The following is a 12,559-nucleotide window of genomic DNA, read 5'->3' as shown; positions in this document are numbered from 1 at the left end:
TATTTATTCAATATGTTTGACCTGACCGTTGTAGAAAAAAGAACCTGCAAACCACGATAGTTGCTACCGGACCCGCCCTCTGCAATGCTCGCACACGCCCTGTCCTTCCACGTGGCCTCCTTCACCTTGAACCCCTCGTTACCGAGCAGCCGCGCCACCTTGCTCTCGATTTCCTCCTTCGCCACGACCCCTCGCTTGTCTCGGCAAAGCTTCATGCCGTGCCCCACACGTTGCAGACGTAGCTCTGGTTGGTGAACTGGTCGGCGAAGTATGGCCAGCAGAGGAATGGCACACCGTGCAGCATGCCTTCCATGGTTGAGTTCCACCCACAGTGCGACATGAAGCAGGTGACGGCCAGGTGCGAGAGCACGTGTTGCTACGGTGCCCAGCTGACGATCAGACCCTTTCCCTCGACGTGGCGCTTGAACGCGTTGAACCAACCTTCTGTGGCTCCGGTGGTGAAGTTTGGCCTGACGACCCAGAGGAACGGTCGGTCGGAGAGCGCGAGCCCGTCAGCAAGCTCTTGGAACTGCGTCGCATCCAAGACGCCGGAGCTCCCGAAGGCGACGTAGATGATGGAACCGGGGGCCTGCGCGTCCAGCCAGGCGAGGCAGGTTAGGTCTTCGGGCAGGAAATGTCTGGTCGGCCGCGACGTCGGCGCTACCAGCGGGCTGAGCGGCAGCGCATTTTGGAGCAGAGCCAGAGCGCCAGGTTCCATCTCCATGAAGGTGTTGCAGATGATCTTCTCAGTTAGCGGTATCAACTGGTTGGTCCTGAGGACGTTCTGGATATTGGTTCTTCGCCTCTCGAGGGTGCTGCCCAGGCTGGCCCAAGGGATCTCTGCCACGTTAGTGGGCGGCATCAGTTGGACCCTCTCGTGCCTCTTCATGTTCCCTGCGTACGTGGTGTCCATGTTCATGTCCAAAACTCCAAATACGAAGAAAAGTACAGCTGTGGAAATGGAAATTTTGATTTGCCCTTACCACTTTCATCAACAACACTGTCCCCTATCACCTTTGGGAGGTTCATCCCGAGCGCGAACACGGCTGCAGCATACGTGGAGAACAACGCGACACGGACACCCGCCGTGGTGGCCAGCTCCGGGGCCCAGCTCATGGACACATCCACTTGTTGGGGAACGTAGTAATTTCAAAAAATTTCCTACGCACACGCAAGATCATGGTGATGCATAGCAATGAGAGGGGAGAGTATGATCTACGTACCCTTGTAGATCGACAACGGAAGCGTTTGGTTGATGTAGTCGTACGTCTCCACGGCCCGACCGATCAAGCACCGAAACTATGGCACCTCCGAGTTCTAGCACATGTTCAGCTCGATGACGATCCCCGGACTCCGATCCAGCAAAGTGTCAGGGAAGAGTTTCGTCAGCACGACGGCGTGGTGACAATCTTGATGTACTACCGTCGCAGGGCTTCGCCTAAGCACCGCTACAATATTATTGAGGACTATGGTGGAAGGGGGCACCGCACACGGCTAAGAATATGATCACGTGGATCAACTTGTGTCTCTAGGGGGTGCCCCTGCCTCCTTATATAAAGGTTCAAGGTAGGGGGGCCGGCCGGCCAGGAGAGGCGCGCCAGGAGGAGTCATACTCCCTCTGGGAGTAGGACTCCCCCCCTTTCCTAGTTGGAATAGGATTCGTGGAGGGGGGGAAAGAGGAGAGAGAGGAGGAAGGGGGGCCGGCCCCCTCTCCTTGTCCAATCCGGACCAAGGGGGGGAGGGGCGCGCGGCCCATCTCTGGCCACCTCTCCTCTCTTCCACTAAGGCCCACTAAGGCCCATATACCTCCCGGGGGGTTTCGGTAACCTCCCGGTACTCCGGTAAAATCCTGATTTCACCCGGAACACTTCCGATATCCAAACATAGGCTTCCAATATATCAATCTTTATCTCTCGACCATTTCGAGACTCCTCGTCATGTCCGTGGTCACATCCGGGACTCCGAACAACCTTCGGTACATCAAAATGCATAAACTCATAATATAACTGTCATCGTAACCTTAAGCGTGCGGACCCTACGGGTTCGAGAATAATGTAGACATGACCGAGACACGTCTCCGGTCAATAACCAATAGCGGAACCTGGATGATCGTATTGGCTCCTACATATTCTACGAAGATCTTTTATCGGTCAGACCGCATAACAACATATGTTGTTCCCTTTGTCATCGGTATGTTACTTGCCCGAGATTCGATCGTCGGTATCCCATACCTAGTTCAATCTTGTTACCGGCAAGTCTCTTTACTCGTTCTGTAATACATCATCCTGTAACTAACTCATTAGTTGCAATGCTTGCAAGGCTTAAGTGATGTGCATTACCGAGAGGGCCCGGAGATACCTCTCCGACAATCGGAGTGACAAATCCTAATCTCGAAATACGTCAACCCAACATGTACCTTTGGAGACACCTGTAGAGCTCCTTTATAATCACCCATTTACGTTGTGACGTTTGGTAGCACACAAAGTGTTCCTCCGGCAAACGGGAGTTGCATAATCTCATAGTCATAGGAACATGTATAAGTTACGAAGAAAGCAATAGCAACATATTAAACGATCGGGTGCTAAGCTAATGGAATGGGTCATGTCAATCAGATCATTCATCTAATGATGTGATCCTGTTAATCAAATGACAACTCTTTGTCCATGGTTAGGAAACATAACCATATTTGATTAACAAGCTAGTCTAGTAGAGGCATACTAGTGACACTCTGTTTGTCTATGTATTCACACATGTATTATCTTTCCGGTTAATACAATTCTAGCATGAATAATAAACTTTTATCATGATATATAAGGAAATGAATAATAACTTTATTATTGCCTCTAGGGCATATTTCCTTCAGTCTCCCACTTGCACTAGAGTCAATAATCTAGATTACACAGTAATGATTCTAACACCCATGGAGCCTTGGTGTTGATCATGTTTTGCTCGTGGAAGAGGCTTAGTCAACGGGTCTGCTACATTCAGATCCGTATGTATCTTGCAAATCTCTATGTCTCCCACCTGGACTAGATCCCGGATGGAATTGAAGCGTCTCTTGATGTGCTTGGTTCTCTTGTGAAATCTGGATTCCTTTGCCAAGGCAATTGCACCAGTATTGTCACAAAAGATTTTCATTGGACCCGATGCACTAGGTATGACACCTAGATCGGATATGAACTCCTTCATCCAGACTCCTTCATTCGCTGCTTCCGAAGCAGCTATGTATTCCGCTTCACACGTAGATCCCGCCACGACGCTCTGTTTAGAACTGCACCAACTGACAGCTCCACCGTTTAATGTAAACACGTATCCGGTTTGCGATTTAGAATCGTCCGGATCAGTGTCAAAGCTTGCATCAACGTAACCGTTTACGATGAGCTCTTTGTCACCTCCATATACGAGAAACATATCCTTAGTCCTTTTCAGGTACTTCAGGATGTTCTTGACCGCTGTCCAGTGATCCACTCCTAGATTACTTTGGTACCTCCCTGCTAGACTTATAGCAAGGCACACATCAGGTCTGGTACACAGCACTGCATACATGATAGAGCCTATGGCTGACGCATAGGGAACATCTTTCATTTTCTCTCTATCTTCTGCAGTGGTCGAGCATTTAGTCTAACTCAACTTCACACCTTGTAACACAGGCAAGAACCCTTTCTTTGCTTGATCCATTTTGAACTTCTTCAAAATCTTGTCAAGGTATGTGCTTTGTGAAAGTCCAATTAAGCGTCTTGATCTATCTCTATAGATCTTTATGCCTAATATGTAAGCAGCTTCACCAAGGTCTTTCATTGAAAAACTCTTATTCAAATATCCCTTTATGCTATCCAAAAATTCTATATCATTTCCAATCAGTAATATGTCATCCACATATAATATCAGAAATGCTACAGAGCTCCCACTCACTTTCTTGTAAATACAGGCTTCTCCAAAAGTCTGTATAAAACCAAATGCTTTGATCACACTATCAAAGCGTTTATTCCAACTCCGAGAGGCTTGCACCAGTCCATAAATGGATCGCTGGAGCTTGCACACTTTGTTAGCTCCCTTTGGATCGACAAAACCTTCCGGTTGCATCATATACAACTCTTCTTCCAGAAATCCATTCAGGAATGCAGTTTTGACATCCATCTGCCAAATTTCATAATCATAAATTGCGGCAATTTCTAACATGATTCGGACAGACTTAAGCATCGCTACGGGTGAGAAGGTCTCATCGTAGTCAACCCCTTGAACTTGTCGAAAACCTTTTGCAACAAGTCGAGCTTTGTAGACAGTAATATTACCATCAGCGTCAGTCTTCTTCTTGAAGATCCATTTATTCTCAATTGCTTGCCGATCATCGGGCAAGTCAACCAAAGTCCATACTTTGTTCTCATACATGGATCCCATCTCAGATTTCATGGCTTCAAGCCATTTTACGGAATCTGGGCTCACCATCGCTTCTTCATAGTTCGTAGGTTCATCATGATCTAGTAGCATGATTTCCAGAACAGGATTACCGTACCACTCTGGTGCGGATCTCACTCTGGTTGATCTACAAGGTTCAGTAGTATCTTGTTCTGAAGTTTCATGATCATTATCATTAGCTTTCTCACTAATTGGTGCAGGTGTCACAGAAACAGTTTTCTGTGATGTACTACTTTCCAATAAGGGAGCAGGTACAGTTACCTCGTCAAGTTCTACTTTCCTCCCACTCACTTCTTTCGAGAGAAACTCCTTCTCTATAAAGGATACATTCTTAGCAACGAATGTCTTGCCTTCGGATCTGTGATAGAAGGTGTACCCAACAGTCTCCTTTGGGTATCCTATGAAGACACATTTCTCTGATTTGGGTTCGAGCTTATCAGGTTGAAGCTTTTTCACATAAGCATCGCAGCCCCAAACTTTAAGAAACAACAACTTTGGTTTCTTGCCAAACCACAGTTCATAAGGTGTCGTCTCAACGGATTTTGATGGTGCCCTATTTAACGTGAATGCGACCGTCTCTAAAGCATAACCCCAAAATGATAGCGGTAAATTTGTAAGAGACATCATAGATCGCACCACATCAAGTAAAGTACGATTACGACGTTCGGACACACCATTACGCTGAGGTGTTCCGGGTGGCGTGAGTTGCGAAACTATTCCGCATTGTTTCAGATGTAGACCAAACTCGTAACTCAAATATTCTCCTCCACGATCAGATCGCAGAAACTTTATTTTCTTGTTACGATGATTTTCAACTTCACTCTGAAATTCTTTGAACTTTTCAAATGTTTCAGACTTATGCTTCATTAAGTAGATATATCCATATCTGCTTAAATCATCTGTGAAGGTGAGAAAATAACGATATCCGCCACGAGCCTCAACATTCATCGGACCACATACATCTGTATGTATGATTTCTAACAAATCTGTTGCTCTCTCCATTGTACCGGAGAACGGTGTTTTAGTCATCTTTCCCATAAGGCACGGTTCGCAAGTACCAAGTGATTCATAATCAAGAGGTTCCAAAAGTCCATCGGTATGGAGTTTCTTCATGCTCTTTACACCGATATGACCTAAACGGCAGTGCCACAAATAAGTTGCACTATCATTATCAACTCTGCATCTTTTGGCTTCAACATTATGAATATGTGTGTTACTACTATCGAGATTCATCAAAAATAGACCACTCTTCAAAGGTGCATGACCATAAAAGATATTACTCATATAAACAGAACAACCATTATTCTCTGATTTAAATGAATAACCGTCTCGCATTAAACAATATCCAGATATAATGTTCATGCTCAATGCTGGCACCAAATAACAATTATTTAGGTCTAATATTAATCCCAAAGGTAGATGTAGAGGTAGCGTGCCGACCGCGATCACATCGACTTTAGAACCATTTCCCACGCGCATCGTCACCTCGTCCTTTGCCAGTGTTCACTTAATCCGTAGTCCCTGTTTCGAGTTGCAAATATTAGCAACAGAACCAGTATCAAATACACAGGTGCTACTACGAGCTCTAGTAAGGTACACATCAATAACATGTATATCACATATACCTTTGTTCACCTTGCCATCCTTCTTATCCGCCAAATACTTGGGGCAGTTCCGCTTCCACTGACCCGTCTGCTTGCAGTAGAAGCACTTAGTTTCAGGCTTAGGTCCAGATTTGGGTTTCTTCTCCTGATCAGCAACTTGCTTGCTTTTCTTCTTGAAGTTCCCCTTCTTCTTCCCTTTGCCCTTTTTCTTGAAACTAGTGGCCTTGTTGACCATCAACACTTGATGCTCCTTCTTGATTTCTACCTCCGCAGCTTTCAGCATTGCGAAGAGCTCGGGAATAGTCTTATTCATCCCTTGCATATTATAGTTCATCACAAAGCACTTGTAGCTTGGTGGCAGTGATTGGAGAATTCTGTCAATGATGCAATGATCTAGAAGATTAACTCCCATCTGAATCAAGTGATTATTATACCCAGACATTTTGAGTATATGCTCACTGACAGAACTGTTCTCCTCCATCTTGCAGCTATAGAATTTATTGGAGACTTCATGTCTCTCAATCTGGGCATTTGCTTGAAATATTAACTTCAACTCCTGGTACATCTCATATGCTCCATGATGTTCAAAACGTCATTGAAGTCTCGATTCTAAGCCGTAAAGCATGGCACACTGAACTATCGAGTAGTCATCAGCTTTGCTCTGCCAGACGTTCACAACATCTGGTGTTGCTCCAGCAGCAGGCCTGGCACCTAGCGGTGCTTCCAAGATGTAATTCTTCTGTGCAGGAATGAGGATAATCCTCAAGCTACCATCATCTTTCAACTTTGCTTTCTCAAGGAACGCATTAAAATTTAATGGAACAACAGCACGGGCCATTTATCTACAATCATACATAAACAAGCAAGATACTATCAGGTACTAAGTTCATGATAAATTTAGGTTCAATTAATCATATTACTTAAACTCCCACTTAGATAGACATCCCTCTAATCATCTAAGTGATCACGTGATCCAAATCAACTAAACCATAACCGATCATCATGTGAAATGGAGTAGTTTTCAATGGTGAACATCGCTATGTTGATCATATCTACTATATGATTCACGCGCGATCTTTCGATCTCAGTGTTCCGAGGCCATATCTGCATATGCTAGGCTCGTCAAGTTTAACCTGAGTATTCTGTGTGTGCAAAACTGGCTTGCACCCGTTGTAGATGGACGTAGAGCTTATCACACCCGATCATCACGTGGTGTCTGGGCACGATGAACTTTGGCAACGGTGCATACTCAGGGAGAACACTTTTATCTTGAAATTTAGTGAGAGATCATCTTATAATGCTACCGTCAATCAAAGCAAGATAAGATGCATAAAAGATAAACATCACATGCAATCAATATAAGTGATATGATATGGCCATCATCATCTTGTGCTTGTGATCTCCATCTCCGAAGCACCGTCGTGATCACCATCGTCACCGGCGCGACACCTTGATCTCCATCGTACTATCGTTGTCGTCTCGCCAATCTTATGCTTCCACGACTATCGCTGCCACTTAGTGATAAAGAAAAGCATTACAGCGCGATTGCATTGCATACAATAAAGCGACAACCATATGACTCCTGCCAGTTGCCGATAACTCGGTTACAAAACATGATCATCTCATACAATAAAATTTAGCATCATGTCTTGACCATATCACATCACAACATGCCCTGCAAAAACAAGTTAGACGTCCTCTACTTTGTTGTTGCATGTTTTACGTGGCTGCTACGGGCTTTAAGCAAGAACCAATCTTACCTACGCATCAAAACCACAACGATAGTTTGTCAAGTTGGTGCTGTTTTAACCTTCGCAAGGACCGGGCGTAGCCACACTCGGTTCAACTAAAGTTGGAGAAACTGTCACCCGCAAGCCACCTATGTGCAAAGCACGTCGGGAGAACCGGTCTCGCGTAAGCGTACGCGTAATGTCGATCCGGGCCGCTTCGTCCAACAATACCGCCGAACCAAAGTATGACATGCTGGTAAGCAGTATGACTTATATCGCCCACAACTCACTTGTGTTCTACTCGTGCATATAACATCAACATATAAAACCTAGGCTCGGATGCCACTGTTGGGGAACGTAGTAATTTCAAAAAAATTCCTACGCACACGCAAGATCATGGTGATGCATAGCAACGAGAGGGGAGAGTATGATCTACGTACCCTTGTAGATCGACAACGGAAGCGTTTGGTGATGTAGTCGTACGTCTCCACGGCCCGACCGATCAAGCACCGAAACTACGGCACCTCCGAGTTCTAGCACACGTTCAACTCGATGACGATCCCCGGACTCCGATCCAGCAAAGTGTCGGGGAAGAGTTTTGTCAGCACGACGGCGTGGTGACGATCTTGATGTACTACCGTCGCAGGGCTTCGCCTAAGCACCGCTACAATATTATCGAGGACTATGGTGGAAGGGGGCACCGCACACGGCTAAGAATATGATCACATGGATCAACTTGTGTCTCTAGGGGGTGCCCCTGCCTCCGTATATAAAGGTTCAAGGGAGGGGGGCCGGCCGGCCAGGAGAGGCGCGCCAGGAGGAGTCCTACTCCCTCTGGGAGTAGGACTCCCCCCCTTTCCTAGTTGGAATAGGATTCGTGGAGGGGGCAAAGAGGAGAGAGAGGAGGAAGGGGGGCCGGCCCCCTCTCCTTGTCCAATTCGGACCAAGGGGGGGAGGGGTGCGCGGCCCATCTCTGGCCACCTCTCCTCTCTTCCACTAAGGCCCACTAAGGCCCATATACCTCCCGGGGGGTTCCGGTAACCTCCCGGTACTCCGGTAAAATCCCGATTTCACCCGGAACACTTCCGATATCCAAACATAGGCTTTCAATATATCAATCTTTATGTCTCGGCCATTTCAAGACTCCTCGTCATGTCCGTGATCACATCCGGGACTCCGAACAACCTTCGGTACATCAAAATGCATAAACTCATAATATAACTGTCATCGTAACCTTAAGCGTGCGGACCCTACGGGTTCGAGAATAATGTAGACATGACCGAGACACGTCTCCGGTCAATAACCAATAGCAGAACCTGGATGCTCATATTGGCTCCTACATATTCTACGGAGATCTTTTATCGGTCAGACCGCATAACAACATACGTTGTTCCCTTTGTCATCGGTATGTTACTTGCCCGAGATTCGATCGTTGGTATCCCATACCTAGTTCAATCTTGTTACCGGCAAGTCTCTTTACTCGTTCCGTAATACATCATCCCGCAACTAACTCATTAGTTGCAATGCTTGCAAGGCTTAAGTGATGTGCATTACCGAGAGGGCCCAGAGATACCTCTCCGACAATCGGAGTGACAAATCCTAATCTCGAAATACGTCAACCCAACATGTACCTTTGGAGACACCTATAGAGCTCCTTTATAATCACCCAGTTACGTTGTGACGTTTGGTAGCACACAAAGTGTTCCTCCGGCAAACGGTAGTTGCATAATCTCATAGTCATAGGAACATGTATAAGTTATGAAGAAAGCAATAGCAATATACTAAACGATCGGGTGCTAAGCTAATGGAATGGGTCATGTCAATCAAATCATTCATCTAATGATGTGATCCTGTTAATCAAATGACAACTCTTTGTCCATGGTTAGGAAACATAACCATCTTTGATTAACAAGCTAGTCTAGTAGAGGCATACTAGTGACACTCTGTTTGTCTATGTATTCACACATGTATTATGTTTCCGGTTAATACAATTCTAGCATGAATAATAAACTTTTATCATGATATATAAAGAAATATATAATAATTTTATTATTGCCTCTATGGCATATTTCCTTCACCGCTATCATCCACTTCGTCTTCCTAGACCTGATCATCTCCTCAAGGTGGCCGGACATGGCGGCCGGCAGTCCCTTGACCAGCACGTCGATGTCCGTGTGGTCGTCGGCAGGCCCCAGGCCGTTGGGAACGGAGAGCGTGTGAACTCCTCCTGGGATTGCTCCGTCCTCTGCCAAGGCTTGGAGGACGTGGCCGTGGTTGAACTCGGTGTTCACGAAGTCGATCTCCAAGCCGTGCTCGACGAGCTTCCGGGACAGCTCCATGAGCGGGATGACGTGACGCTGCGCAAGAAAGGGTAGCACCATGACACGAGGCTGAGCAGCTAGATGAGCAGCAGCAGCCATTGTGGTTGTTCGCGCTAGAATGGAGTATGGCAAATTTGCAAGAGCAAAATGTGTCACTCTCCCCGTGGACGAGGATGACAAGGCGATAGTCTGGTATATATATATGCCCACACATGTGCATATAAGGGTCTGCCAGACCAATTGATCTTGCACCAGGGATTGCATCAGCACATTTATACTCAACAGACCACATGTTTGTCTCTTCCAAATAATAGGTTATCTGGGTAATGACTCATATGATCCTGTTGATAAATTTTTATGAAGTTGTGGAGTGGAGTGTGGACCAGGTTGTTGTCTCTATCATATTGGATATAGACAGGAGCATCTCCCGTGCGGGGTGGAAACGTAGGTTTCGCGAGTCCACGAATTCAATTCGCACCAAGATCAAGCAACGAGCACGTCGCTATGGTGTGGAACAACGATCTCATTGTTCCATTGTCAGTGACCTACAAAATAAATAAGAGATGTAACTCGAATTGATTATTGTAGCCGAATTTCGTACCCGCAACCGCAACTAATCACTCGAATGCAAATGATTTGTGTGTTGGCTCAAGGAGCTTTGTTGCGGTGGGCAGCCATGTGTTGTGGCTGGTGGCCTTCTTCGGTGACATCATGTCATGTACCCACCACCGGCATCGACCTACGTGATGCTGGTCATGTGCATCACTGGCAGGCCTGTCTACAACACACTGTACTTGTCCTGCTTCGTGGCCATGATATCATGCGCCATCCAGGCGTGCAACGTCATGCTCCTCATGTGGATCCTCGACAGCAGGAAGAGGGTGGACAAGTTGCCACCATCCAAAGGCAAATGGTGCCGCCACTGCACTTGGCCAACATCGTCTTCTGCTTTTTGTCATTCGTGTGCCGCGTCAACATTGTTACTCTTTCATATTTGTGAGGGTTGCTAGGTTCCCTTGATTGCGATGGTGGCTAGGTTCTTGTCATAGCTAGGGATGACTGCACGCTTTGTTATGCCATTAGCGCTACTAGATCTGCTTCGTCATTAGGGTCAGCCCTAGGCCATGGTAAAAGTTACGGCCACGGGTCCATCTCAAATAAGAAATATTCCCTCCGTTCCAAATTACTCGTCGCAGAAATGGATGTATCTAGAACTAGAATACATGTAGATACATCCATATCTGCGACAAGTAATTCGAAACGGAGGGAGTATAATATTAGAACCTAACATCAACACTAATAAATGGATAGGGAGGGGGCTCCATGCTGTATTTATTCAATAGTTGTTTAATATTGAGTGAGTGTATCTTATACTTATTATTCCTATTATATAATTACATATACATGGCATATTAAGACTATTTGTGAATTAAAATATAACTTTGATGTTCATGCCTTTATTTTATAATGATTTCCATGATATGCGATATATACCGGTGAAATGGTGCCGTGGGCTCATGTTCACAAGGGTCGTCTTCTGCACTGTGTCGTTTGCGTGCGTCATCAGCATCGTGGACACTTTCGTGATAGTGAAAGTTGCGAGGTTCCCCTGCTTGGGATCGTCGGCTAGGTTTCTGGTCGTAGCTGGGGACGATGTAGCCGCTCTTGTTGGGGTGGCACTCTTTAGTGCAGGCTCCTATATATAGCTTTGCTCTGCCACTAGCTACATACACTTGAGTGACTTGGTCAGTGCAGGTATATCATTCGTGTGTGCTGATATTACCTTAAGAGATGGATGGTTAATAATACTTGAGAAACCCACATGCTTGTATGTTTGACTGAAGGGTGCCAGTTTGTTAGAAGTGTTTAGTACCGAAGGCAGCAACCCCGGTGTGCGTGCGTGGCGAAACGTGCGTCATGCGCATCGCGCGAGGGCCACCCAGTTGCGGCGAGTCGGTCGCGCTGCTCTGCCGCTCGCCGGAGCCGTGTTCCCGGAAGCTAATCAAGCCTTGGTTCGTTACCGCTAGCAGCCAGCGACACGGTATGCAGCCGGCGCCGGCAAACACAACGGCCTGCACGTCAGGCACCCGACCGGACGTCAGGTTGCACGGATGTGGCACTAGAACGTCCAGTGAAGAAACAAAATATTCAAACAACCGAATCTGTGTTTTGATTGACTAGTAAATGTGCCCATGCATTGCCTATTAAAAGAACACATCCATAAACTTGATTCTGGATGTTCTTATGATGTAGGTTCATCTTGTAAGTTAGTTGTGTACGACCAATAATGCAAACGCCGGAGGTTTGGGCCACACTTAGTTGGTGATAGGTTAGAGTGCGTGTATGTGTGTATGACATTTATTTTTCTTGCTGGGAGATGATCAATGTGAATCTGAGTCACACAACGGTACATGGTATGGGCCAATGTTGATTCGCCCAGTGACTTGGCCTACCCCATCTTTGCCAGATCATCACTCTTGGCCTTTAA

At 46.2% G+C, this 12,559-nt stretch overlaps 1 pseudogene; it reads right to left on the bottom strand.

Annotated features, from left to right (window-relative positions):
• The window catches only part of LOC123101599 (UDP-glycosyltransferase 83A1-like), an 11,797-nt pseudogene extending 1,627 nt beyond the window's left edge, over positions 1-10,170 (bottom strand).
• Positions 10,171-12,559: the final 2,389 nt, after the last annotated feature.

Source organism: Triticum aestivum, chromosome 5A (genome assembly GCF_018294505.1).
Source record: "Triticum aestivum cultivar Chinese Spring chromosome 5A, IWGSC CS RefSeq v2.1, whole genome shotgun sequence".
Taxonomy (NCBI): Eukaryota; Viridiplantae; Streptophyta; class Magnoliopsida; order Poales; family Poaceae; genus Triticum; species Triticum aestivum.
Note: the sequence above shows the minus strand (reverse complement) of the source record. Positions and strands in the feature narration are given on the sequence as shown.